An 11,728-nucleotide genomic window follows, 5' to 3' on the forward strand; every position below is an offset into this window, starting at 1 on the left:
TTTCATTTGCCAACATATTATTCAATAAAATTTCAGCATCATCCGGTGTTCTTTCCCTGAAAAGAGAACCAGCACAACTATCCAGGTAATCTCTGGAAGCATCAGTTAGTCCATTATAAAAGATATCAAATATTTTAGGTTTCTTAAGAGGATGATCAGGCAAAGCATTAAGTAACTTGAGAAGCCTCCCCCAAGCTTGTGGGAGACTCTCTTCTTCAATTTGCACAAAATTGTATATTTCCCTCAAAGCAGCTTGTTTCTTATGAGCAGGGAAATATTTAGCAGAGAAGTAATAAATCATATCCTGGGGACTTTGCACACAGGCATGATCAAGAGAATTAAACCATTTCTTAGCATCACTCTTTAATGAGACCAGAAATATTTTGAGTATATAAAAGTGGCGCGATCTCAAATTATTAGTAAACAGGGCAGCTATTTCATCTAACTTACGAAGATGTGCCACAACAGTTTCAGATCATAGCCATAAAAAGGATCAGATTCAACCAAAGTAATTATATCTGGATCAACAGTAATATCATAATAATCCTGATCAGGAACAGAGATAGGTGAAGTAGCAAAAGCAGGGTCGGGTCTCATCCTACCTCTAAAAGATTCCTTACTCCACTTAATTAGTAACCTCTTACGTTCAGGTTTATCCGGACAAGCAAGAATAGATTCATAAGATTCATTATTAAAAAGATAACCCTCAGGAATAACAGGCATAGGTTCATCATCACTAACATCGTCGTGTTCAGGTTCACTAATTTCTCTTTCTCTAGACTTAGAAATTTGCTCATCTAGAAATTCACCAAGTGGCACAGTAGTATCAAGCATAGAAGTAGTTTCATCATAAGTATCATGCATAGCAGAAGTGGCATCATCAATAACATGCGACATATCAGAATTCATAGCAGTAATAGGTTTAGGTGTCGCTAGCTTACTCATAACAGAAGGTGAATCAAGTGCAGAGCTAGATGGCAGTTCCTTACCTCCCCTCGTAGTTGAGGGATAAATTTTTGTCTTAGCGTCTTTCAAGTTCTTCATAGTGTCCAGCAGATATAAATCCCAAGTGACTCAAAGAATAGAGCTATGCTCCCCGGCAACGGCGCCAGAAAAAGGTCTTGATAACCCACAAGTATAGGGGATCGCAACAGTTTTCGAGGGTAGAGTATTCAACCCAAATTTGTTGATTCGACACAAGGGGAGCCAAAGAATATTCTCAAGTATTAGCAGCTGGGTTGTCAATTCAACCACACCTAGAAACTTAGTATCTGCAGCAAAGTGTTTAGTAGCAAAGTAATATGATAGTGGTGATAACGGTAACAAAGTAAAGACAGCAAAAGTAATGTTTTTGGTATTTTTGTAGTGATTGTAACAGTAGCAATGGAAAAGTAAATAAGCGTAAACCAGTATATGGAAAACTTGTAGGCACCGGATCAATGATGGATAATTATGCCGGATGTGGTTCATCATGTAACGGTCATAACATAGGGTGACACAGAACTAGCTCCAGTTCATCAATATAATGTAGGCATGTATTCCGTAAATAGTCATACGTGCTTATGGAAAAGAACTTGCATGACTTCTTTTGTCCTACCCTCCCGTGGCAGCGGGGTCCTATTGGAAACTAAGGGATATTAAGGCCTCCTTTTAATAGAGAACCGGAACAAAGCATTAACACATAGTGAATACATGAACTCCTCAAACTATGGTCATCACCGGGAGTGGTCCCGATTATTGTCACTTCGGGGTTGCCGGATCATAACACATAGTAGGTGACTATAGACTTGCAAGATAGGATCTAGAACTCACATATATTCATGAAAACATAATAGGTTCAGATCTGAAATCATGGCACTCGGGCCCTAGTGACAAGCATTAAGCATAGCAAAGTCATAGCAGCATCAATCTCAGAACATAGTGGATACTAGGGATCAAACCCTAACAAAACTAACTCGATTACATGATAAATCTCATCCAACCCATCACCATCCAGCAAGCCTACGATGCAATTACTCACGCACGGCGGTGAGCGTCATGAAATTGGTGATGGAGGATGGTTGATGATGACGATGGCGACGAATCCCCCTCTCCGGAGCCCCGAACGGACTCTAGATCAGCCCTCCCGAGAGAGATTAGGGCTTGGCGGCGGCTACTACTAACAATTTACTAGTAGCACGGATGTCAACCGCGCTACTACTAACGAAATAGTAGTGGCCCATCTACAGTACCACACGCTACTAGTATTCTGAATACTAGTAGCGCTCCATTTCACCCCCACGCTACTACTAACTAATTATGAATTAAAAAAATAAAATCCATTAATTCCAATTTATGCATACAATTCTAGCAACTAAAACAAGCCCAGATTTGTAATAAACCAGCAGCATTCCACATCATTCCAAATCGAAGATTTATAGTAAACCAGGAGCATTAGAGCATATCCATACATCTACACTTATTGCCTAGTCACTTATTCCCAGCTCGTGCAAACACAGTTGAAAGCAAACAAAAATGCATAAAAACACCAAACAGTGGCATTCTATCCCTCCAAATGATTTGCTCCCTCTCCATCCTTGCAATAATCTTCTTCTCCCTTATGTGCTTCTCCCATTTATGAATCCAAGATTTCTGTAAAGAGCAAAGAACAAACTAAATTAAATTTTAGCAGACATATATTCAGATACTACAAACTGAACAGTGAAGCAAATGGGCAATGATACTATCTTAAACCCATTCTCATGTTGACATTACAAATCAGTAGAGCCAAAACAAATGTGACCCTAATAATGATCCTTAAATGTCAGCCAAACGCAAAGAGATACACTAATATCTGAGATAAAAGCAATAGTGTGATAGAACATTGTCATTGGTGTGAAGAAGCAATAAAATGTCAGCATAGAAGCATGGAGAAGCATATAGAAAGCAGAAATTACCATTAACACAAAAACGAGGTCGACAACATCTGTATAAGTGATAACAGTTTCTCTGATATAGTCAGCCTACCTCTTATTTTCAAGAGACAAAAAGCTCAAACCCAATATATTAGTTAGATATGACACAAACACCAATTTCTAGCTACAAGGTATTGTAGCACTCATGAATGATTGCATAACTAGAGTCAGGAGTTAAACTCTACAATGTGTTCACTTATTTGCATCACTGATTCAGGTGCCAAACTAAGATGGCTAACATATTTGTGGGATTGTGGCACACTACTGTCACCTACTCCCTCCGTCCACAACTATAAGATCATCTTTGACAATATCATAGTGTCAAAAATGATCTTACAGTTTGGGCCGGAGGGAGTAGATGACAAGTTTATGGTTTATCATTAATGTCACACAATTGACTACACAAACATCAAGCCTGTATGGTTTTCATGCCCTTGCAGGCTTGCACAACTGCCTTTTGCGAGAACATACCTCACAATGTCCTTGCCCATGCATGTTCTACCTTTCTAAATTAGCAATAGGACCACTTTTTTATACACGACTAAAAATGCAAGTTCTATGAGATAAATCCCGTAGTGATCTAAAATATATCGAGACTAATGGAAGTACTTCATATGTGTAAAAGGCAATGCCCAGTACAGAAGCATCAAACAGATCTGCTTTTCTTTTATCTAATCATAAACCATTCTAACTTTCTAGCCCAGTACACACGCATTATATATATACAGGAGAAAATTTGATGAAGAATTGGAACCAAAGTTGAACTAGCCTGGTATGTAGAGTTCAGCTAAGCTAGGAAAATTACTCCCTCCTCCAATGGAATCAATCAAGCAGAGTAAACAAACACCTCACTTGACAACCAAGCAAGCAGTAAACCAATCAATTGTATGGTATGGATGGGGAACGCCTAATGATTTGATTAACATAGCAACCACCTATATAGCTCCAACTAGTGAATCTGCTCGTGCTCATGTCTGAATCAGAAAGGGAGAAAGCAAAAAACATTTTTTTAAATCAGGCTAGAACCAGACCCGAGCAAGACAGAGAGATGGCGGAGAAGGAGGCTGCTCTCCTATGCCCGAGCTTCCTTTAGCGTCAGCATCATCCTGTTCCTTGGCGCTATTCATCCTACCTCAGTCACCTACAAAGAAGAGACGAGAGGAGAGATGGGGGTCAGAGAGAGACGGTGAAGTAGAAGAGAAGGGGAGGAGGGATTCGCCATAGCACCGTCGTCGAGGTCTTGGAGGGTCGCCATGGCCGGGCTTCATGCCGTCGCTGGTCGCCGTTCCTCCTACCTAAAGATGCAGAGACATAGACTGAGACGTGGGAGAGAGAGAAAGGGAGATTGATGGAGAAGAAGAGGAGGAGGAGGAGGGATTCATACCATACCATACCACAGTGGAGGAGGTCTTGGAGTGCTACGGTGGGTCGCCATGGACGGACGGCTAGGGTTTCCAGCGAGGAGGTAGGGAGGGAGGGCGGTCAGATCTGACCGCGGGGTGAGCTGCTCCGCGAGTGGATCTGCGGCCAGGAAGGGGTCGCCGGTGGTGGAGTGGCGGCCGGGATTGGGGGAGGTCGGCGGTGGCGGCTGGGTTGGAGGGGATCGCGAGAGGAGGAAGAAGGAGCGGCGGGTGAGGTTGGAGAGAGAGAGAGAGTTTGGTGGGGTGGGAGTGGAATTTTTTCTTTAGGATCGGGGTGGGAGTGGTGCGTCAAGGGAGGGATACCCTCAGTAGTAGCGTGGGTATCTTACCTGAGCTATAGCTATTCAGTTAGTAATAGCGTGGGTTTATACCCCTCGCTACTACAATGGCATGTCCCGGGGAGACACGGTAGAGACCGCTTAGTAGTAGCGAGGGTTAAAAACCAGCGCTACTACTATCAACTTAGTAGTATTAAGGGTTTTTAACCCTCGCTACTAGTAAGTAGCAGTAGCGAGGGGTATAAACCCGCGCTGCTAGTAAGCGTCTGTGTATAAGCTTTTCCCTAGTAGTGCCCCCTAGAGCCTATAGCCCAAAATACACCCCGTGGTCAGCTTGCCCGATCACTTTCGATAAAAAGGACCACCCGACCAATATCTGTCATGGCGAGTCAGCTGCCTTGGTCCTAGACCCCATTGTTGATGGGTTCCACTTAACCCACGTCCTTATGGATAGTGGAGGCAGTCTGAACCAGATCTATGCTGGTACGGTCAGAAAAATGGGCATTGATTCATCACGAAACTAACCCAGTAACACCACTTTCAAGGGTGTTATACCCGGCACGGAAGCCCAATGCACTGGCACCATAACACTGGAAGTTGTTTTCGGCTCACCTGATTACTTTCGAAGCAAGGACTTAATTTTTGGTATAGTCCCCTTCCGTAGTGGTTACAATGCGTTGTTTGGTCGTACTGCGTTTGCCCGCTTCAACCGGTGCCGCACTACGCTTACCTAAAGCTCAAGATGCTGGGTCCCCATGATGTCATCACCATTAATGGTAACACAAAGCGCTCCCTTTGTACAGAGGAGCAGACAACGACATTCATAGCCGACTCCTAGGTGGCCGAAGAAGCGACCCATCGTACAACTTGGCAGGACCTACCAGGCTCCTCAAAGCTCGTCCGCACTATCACTTTGGCCCCTAGCCAAACTCGTGCGAATCCTAAATAGGGACACATGCTCCCCAGATCCTCTCGTTTGATAATAGGTTATGTACCTAGAGTACATAATTTCGCACTTAAAATTCCATGGGAGATTGGGGAGCATAACTTTATAAAAAGAGGTGTGTTATCTCGAATCATTTGTACACACCCGAAGCCTGGTGATCTCTTTGGCACCATAAAGGCCCACCAGGAAGTATATCTTGGCAGTGTCAAGCTGTCACACTACAGTTATAGCCTCATCAGGGGCCCCGCGTCTCGAATGCATCCAGTATAGCTTATGCGTAGTAGCCGGCAGTATTCACCAACCTTAGATTAGACAAGGGATAGCTAGTCAACAACATAGAGGCACACACGTGCGGCAGGGAATACACGGGACAAAGCTCCCGCTTTTTAAAGCCCTGTATCACACTCCTTTTTTCCTCTTTCTACATACTCTCTGTATCCTTTAAGGTTTTTTCTTATATAATAGCTCGGCATGCGTGGTTAAGCCTTAGGAATGAAGAAACAAACCTCTTTTTCAATCCTTGCACAAATTTATGTGTTGTTTTTTCATCCTTGACTCGTAGAAATATATACAAACCATATGAAATATATAGATGAGTCCAGCTTTCAACCAGGGGCTCAGGTTTACAATTGAGCCTATGTTCAAGTCCAATAACTGTTCGGCGTCTCGGATATGACACTATATGCATCGGTTTTGAATTGTGAATTTGGTAAATGATTGGGTTGTCCGGCTCCTGTGCTGGCCTCCTACGTTTCGCTTTGTTTGGCTAGGAGTGTAAAGCAAGAACCACTACGATTGTGCTTCCAGCTCAAATGGTCAAGCACCTCAGTGGAGAAAGCCGAAAATCGACTGTCATGATAAGCATAAACTGGTCGGCGATCCGAAGACAGTGTCAAACTAGAAACTGTTAGTGGTTGCGTCATGCTAAATTAAGGGTTCTTGTCATAAGAACCAATGTGTTAAGGCAGGTGCACCTCGGCTAAACTGATCACCACTACACCGGGGGCTAGGTCAACTACCCCACAAGTCGAACTCCTATGACTAAGTGAAAGTTATAAAGCCACTCTAGTCTGATTGCCTCGTTCCTCTAAATACGCAACCACCTAAGGACACTAAGACATTGACTAAGGGTTAATGAATTTTTAGGAACACCCCATGTAGTATCTACAAGGGGGTGGAAGCGGACTACCGACCACTTTCCGATTTGAACACGCTCGCATAGGAGTCAAAGTAACACGTCGGATAAAAACAATTGATAAGCATAATATTACTTGTCTTATACACATTTTCTCCTCGGCATACCGAGGGACCTTCAGAACCGCATCTCATACTCCCCGCACTGTGCCTCGATCACCCAAGCGCCTTCCTGGACCTCAGCCAGATATTGTTCGGGCGTCTGATTCTTTCATCCTGGAGGCCCGGAAGCAATGTCTAGTGGCTCGATCTTCGGATAATGCGCCATTACTTACACATATGCCCGCTCAGCGCCTTCCAAGCAGGCCGACCGCTTACAATTCTCTACCTGGGGGCTGGCATCCCACAACCTATGCACCAAGCCGAAGAAGCTGGTTATCATCGACTCCTGCAGCCACAGGTTGATACAGATGTCTTCCATCACCGGCCCCACCGTGCAAAACAGCTCCATCGGCTGCTTCATACGATTGTTCAGAAGAGGCGGATGCTCGGGCAACTGGAATTGATCCCAAAATGTCTTTTGCACGGAATCATCAGGACGGGCAGCATAGTAGAAGCCGGCGTCCGAAGCACTCCATGACAGGTCCCTAGAGGTCACTGAAGAACGCCAGATTTGCGTAAGATGGGCAAATCTGATGTCAATGAAAACACAGCGAAGCAGATATGGCTTATTAGCGGTGATTTGCCTCACTTGTTGAAGCACTTCGCAATCCTCCCGAGCCTGGGTCATGGCCTCCTTATAGGCCGAGCTCGCCATTGCAAGCTCGGAGGATAGCTTGTCCTTTCCTTCCTGAAGGGCGTCATGCTGAGCATACAGCCCCTTCAGGTCTTCTGTGACCTCCATGCCCTGGTCCGCATGCTTCCTACCAACCTCTTTCTCCTGGGCCAGCTCTTCGCTGGCCTGCTTCACGGTAGCCTTCTGTTTCTCGATGTCCTATCGAGCCTTTTGCAGCTCGGACCGGAGCGTCTCAAACTCCAAGGAGGAAGCTATAGATAAATTAATATATGATTTCAAACTCAATGAATCTACATCATCAATTTAAGTACAGTTTTAAGGTACTTAAGCTTTTGGTATTTACCTTGAGCCTGCTTCATCTGGTTCTTAAGTAGATGCATGTCCTTCTCGGACCGATCAAGCTTATGGTTGAGCTCTTTCAAGTTGGATGTTGACACCGAGGCCGAAAACTGAGAAAGACACTTTTAGTTATCTCGAATGACATCGATCCCTTGATCGGCTTTGTCAATCTGATGAGGGTCTCGGGGGCTACTGTGTATTCACTCTCATTTATTTTTTCGTTCCTCACTAAGACGCCCGAGTAAGATCTTTGTATCTAACTCGGGGCTTGGGGGCTGCTATGGTTTACACTCACGGTACACGTCTGCAGTGCTATAGGTCTTCAGACAAGTTACTTTTTACTTATCTATTGAGGGCTGCTAGATATATCTAGTGCTAATAGTGTAACACCCACGATGCGGCTATATCTCCCACGTGTCGGAGCACGACTTAGAGGCATAACCGCATAGTAGGCATGTCGCAAGAGGGGTAATCTTTACACATCCCATGTACTGAATAAGAAAGGGATAAAGAGTTGGCTTACAATCGCCACTTCACACAATACATAAATATAGCATTACATCATCCAGAATACAATCAAGGTCTGACTACGAAACCAAATAAAGAAAGACAACCCCAAATGCATAGATCCACGATCGCCCCAACTGGGCTCCACTACTAATCGTCCGGAAAGGAAACATAGTAACGTCATGAATCCTCGTCGAACTCCCACTTGAGTTTGGTCGCGTCCCCTGCCCTGGCATCATCGGCACCTGCATCTGGTTTTGGAAGTAATCTGTGAGTCACGGGGACTCATCAACCTCACACCCTCACGATCAAGACTATTTAAGCTTATGGGTAGGAAAAGGTAGTGAAGTGGATCTGCAGCAAGCACTAGCATATATGGTGGCTAACTTACGCAAATGAGAGCGAGAAGAGAAGCAAAGCACGGTCGAGAAGCTACAAAGATCAAGAAGTGATCCTGAAACTACTTACGTTCAAGCATAACACGAGACCATGTTCTGTTCCCAGACTCCACCAAAAAGAGACCATCATGGCTACACACGCGGTTGATTCATTTTAATTAAGTTAAGCTTCAAGTTTTCTACAACCGGGCATTAACAAATTCCCATCTGCCCATAACCACGGGCACGGCTTCTGAAAGTTCAAAACCCTGCAGGGGTGTCCCAACATAGCCCATCACAAGCCCTCACGGTCAACGAAGGATATTCCTTCTCCCAGGAAGACCCGATCAGACTCGGAATCCTGGTTACAAGACATTTCGACAATGGTAAAACAAGACCAGCAAAGCCACCCGAATGTGCCGACAAATCCTGATAGGATCTGCACATATCTTGTTCTCAGGGCACACCGGATGAGCAAGACGTCGGGTTGGCATAGACCCTGGTTGCCTAAGGGGCGCCGGTCATCGCTCAGGTTGGACCAACACTTAGAGAAGCACTAGCCCGGGGGGTTAATAAAGATGACCCTTGAGTCCGCGAAACCCAAGTGAAAAGGCTTAGGTGGTAAATGGTAAAACCAAGGTTGGGCCTTGCTGGAGGAGTTTTATTCAAGGCGAACTGTCGAGGGGTTGCCATTATAACCCAACTGCGTAAGGAACGCAAAATCAAGGAACATAACACCGGTATGACGGAAACTAGGGCGGCAAGAGTGGAACAAAACACCAGGCATAAGGCCGAGCTTTCCACCCTTTACCAAGTATATAGATGCATTAATGTAAACAAGATATAATAATGATATCCCAACAATAATCATGTCCCAACAAGGAACAAACTCCATCTTCACCTGCAACTAGCAACGCTATAAGAGGGGCTGAGCAAAGCGGTAACATAGCCAAACAATGGTTTGCTAGGAAAGGTGGGTTAGAGGCTTGACATGGCAATATGGGAGGCATGATAGAGCAAGTGGTAGGTATCGCGTCATAGCAAAATAGCGAGCAACTAGCAAGCAAAGATAGAAGTGATTTCGAGGGTATGGCCATCTTGCCTGCAAAGTTCTCTGAGATGATGAAAGCTTGATCCTCGTAAGCGTACTCAACGGGTTCCTCGATCACGTAATCGTCTCCCAGCTCTACCCAAATCAAGAGCAATAGCAAAAGAAACCACAATCAACCATGGTGCAATGCGCAAGCAACATGATGCAAAACATGACATGATATGCGGGATGTGATATGCAATGCATATGCGTGCTCCGGAAGGAAAAGATTGAACCAGGCCTCAACTTGGCAAACCAAGTGTGCCGCTGGAAAGATGAGTTGATTTCGGTCAAAATCGATATAAAGATCACCGGAATCGGATGCATGATTTGCAAATGGCAGGAAAAAAAATGGCACAATTCTGCGATTAACAGCACGATGCCATCTAGAATGCAACAAAAAACTAAGCTACTGCACTCCAACATAGCAACAAAGCACATGGAAGTGATCTACTCAAGATGCTTGACAAAATATGAACACTGAGCTACGGCTAAATCACACAAGAGCAGGTTCAAACAAGCATGACAAAAGTGCAAAAGATATCAGCTTCACAGACTTGGTGAAAATACTAACATGCCAGGAATAACATCAGGAAGCCATGTATAGAGCAAGCAAACAACATGCTATAGGAAGAGAACATAGCAAAAAAAGTCATGGCATGAATCTACTCAAAGCATATAACAAAAGTCCCTTACTGACCATAAGAAAAAAGGGCACATAAAATATGATGGCACCCATGTAAACATAGCAAGTTTCGTTAACAGATCCAAACTTAGCAGAAAACTGGACATGGCATCAACAGAATTATGAAGGCATGTTTGCGAGCTCGATTCACTCATCACAAGGCATTGCATGACAAGCTAAGCATACTACCAGAAAGAAGACATGTTCATGAAGCTAACCAAAGCAAGAACAAACTCATAGCATGCATGGATCAACTACAACAACCTTGGCAAAATTGATTAACACATAAACAATCTGCCAGAAACATTTTATAGGAAAAGTAGAGCAAGATTGAGTCATGCTAGGGCACTCCATAAATGCAAACAGGGGCATGGATGGATAGAGCACAACCATATGTCCAAATCATCCTTACTGAACATACTCAAAAGAAGCATGGATCTCTCTGTAGCAACACGAATACATGGCATAAAAAATAACAGCAGGGAAATGACTTAGTGAAATTCTAAGTCCCTGAAAATAGCAATATTACGAGAGCTACTTTGCATGCTTGTGCTAGTCACCACATTGATCACAAAAATACATGGCGTTCACCCCTATAAAGATGGCATGGCATAGCCCAATACACATGTAGAGCTCAAGCCCATATGCAACACCCAACAAATGTGGCAAAAGTGGCAAATGCTCATACTCTGCTAAGAATCAACACCTAACATTTTATAGCACTCTTGCATTAGTGATTTGGGCATCAATATGGACTCAAACAAGCATGTCACAATGAAATGAAATGAAGAGCACATCACGATGAACATTTTGATATATTGCACGCCCAAAATGGAGTTGCGAGCAGGAAGTTATGCTAGGTCAAACAAGTGCACACGAGATGAAAAATACTGGGACTTAGTGGAAATTTTGAAGTCAACCTTAGCTTCAGATCAGATCTAGGGTTGGCACGAACAGCGAGGTTCGCTGGAGTTCCTGCCAGAGAAGTACGCGAGGAGGAGGCCGGGGCTGGGGAAGAGGTCGGCGAGGTCCGGGGAGCTCGCGGAGGAAGCGGTTCCGACCGGATCTCGCTAGATCCGGCGCGGCGGAGGCCGGGCAACAAGGAACTTGCCGGGGCGAGGCGGCGGACGGCGACCGGAGCTGGGTGGCACGGCGACCGGCGGCGGACGGGCAGCGACGGAGCGGCGGGGTCGCCCTCGGG

At 44.7% G+C, this 11,728-nt stretch overlaps 1 long non-coding RNA gene across 1 annotated transcript; it reads right to left on the reverse strand.

Moving 5' to 3' along the window:
- Positions 1-2,331: 2,331 nt before the first annotated feature.
- On the reverse strand, positions 2,332-4,599 carry LOC147975783 (uncharacterized). Its single transcript, XR_015602075.1, has 3 exons — positions 4,174-4,599; positions 3,986-4,095; positions 2,332-2,631 (listed from the first exon to the last, which is right to left on the reverse strand). It is a non-coding gene; the product is annotated as an uncharacterized LOC147975783 (long non-coding RNA).
- Positions 4,600-11,728: the final 7,129 nt, after the last annotated feature.

The sequence above is a fragment of the Triticum urartu genome, chromosome 4A (genome assembly GCF_056163025.1).
Source record: "Triticum urartu cultivar PI428250 chromosome 4A, HENAU_Tu73, whole genome shotgun sequence".
NCBI lineage: Eukaryota > Viridiplantae > Streptophyta > Magnoliopsida > Poales > Poaceae > Triticum > Triticum urartu.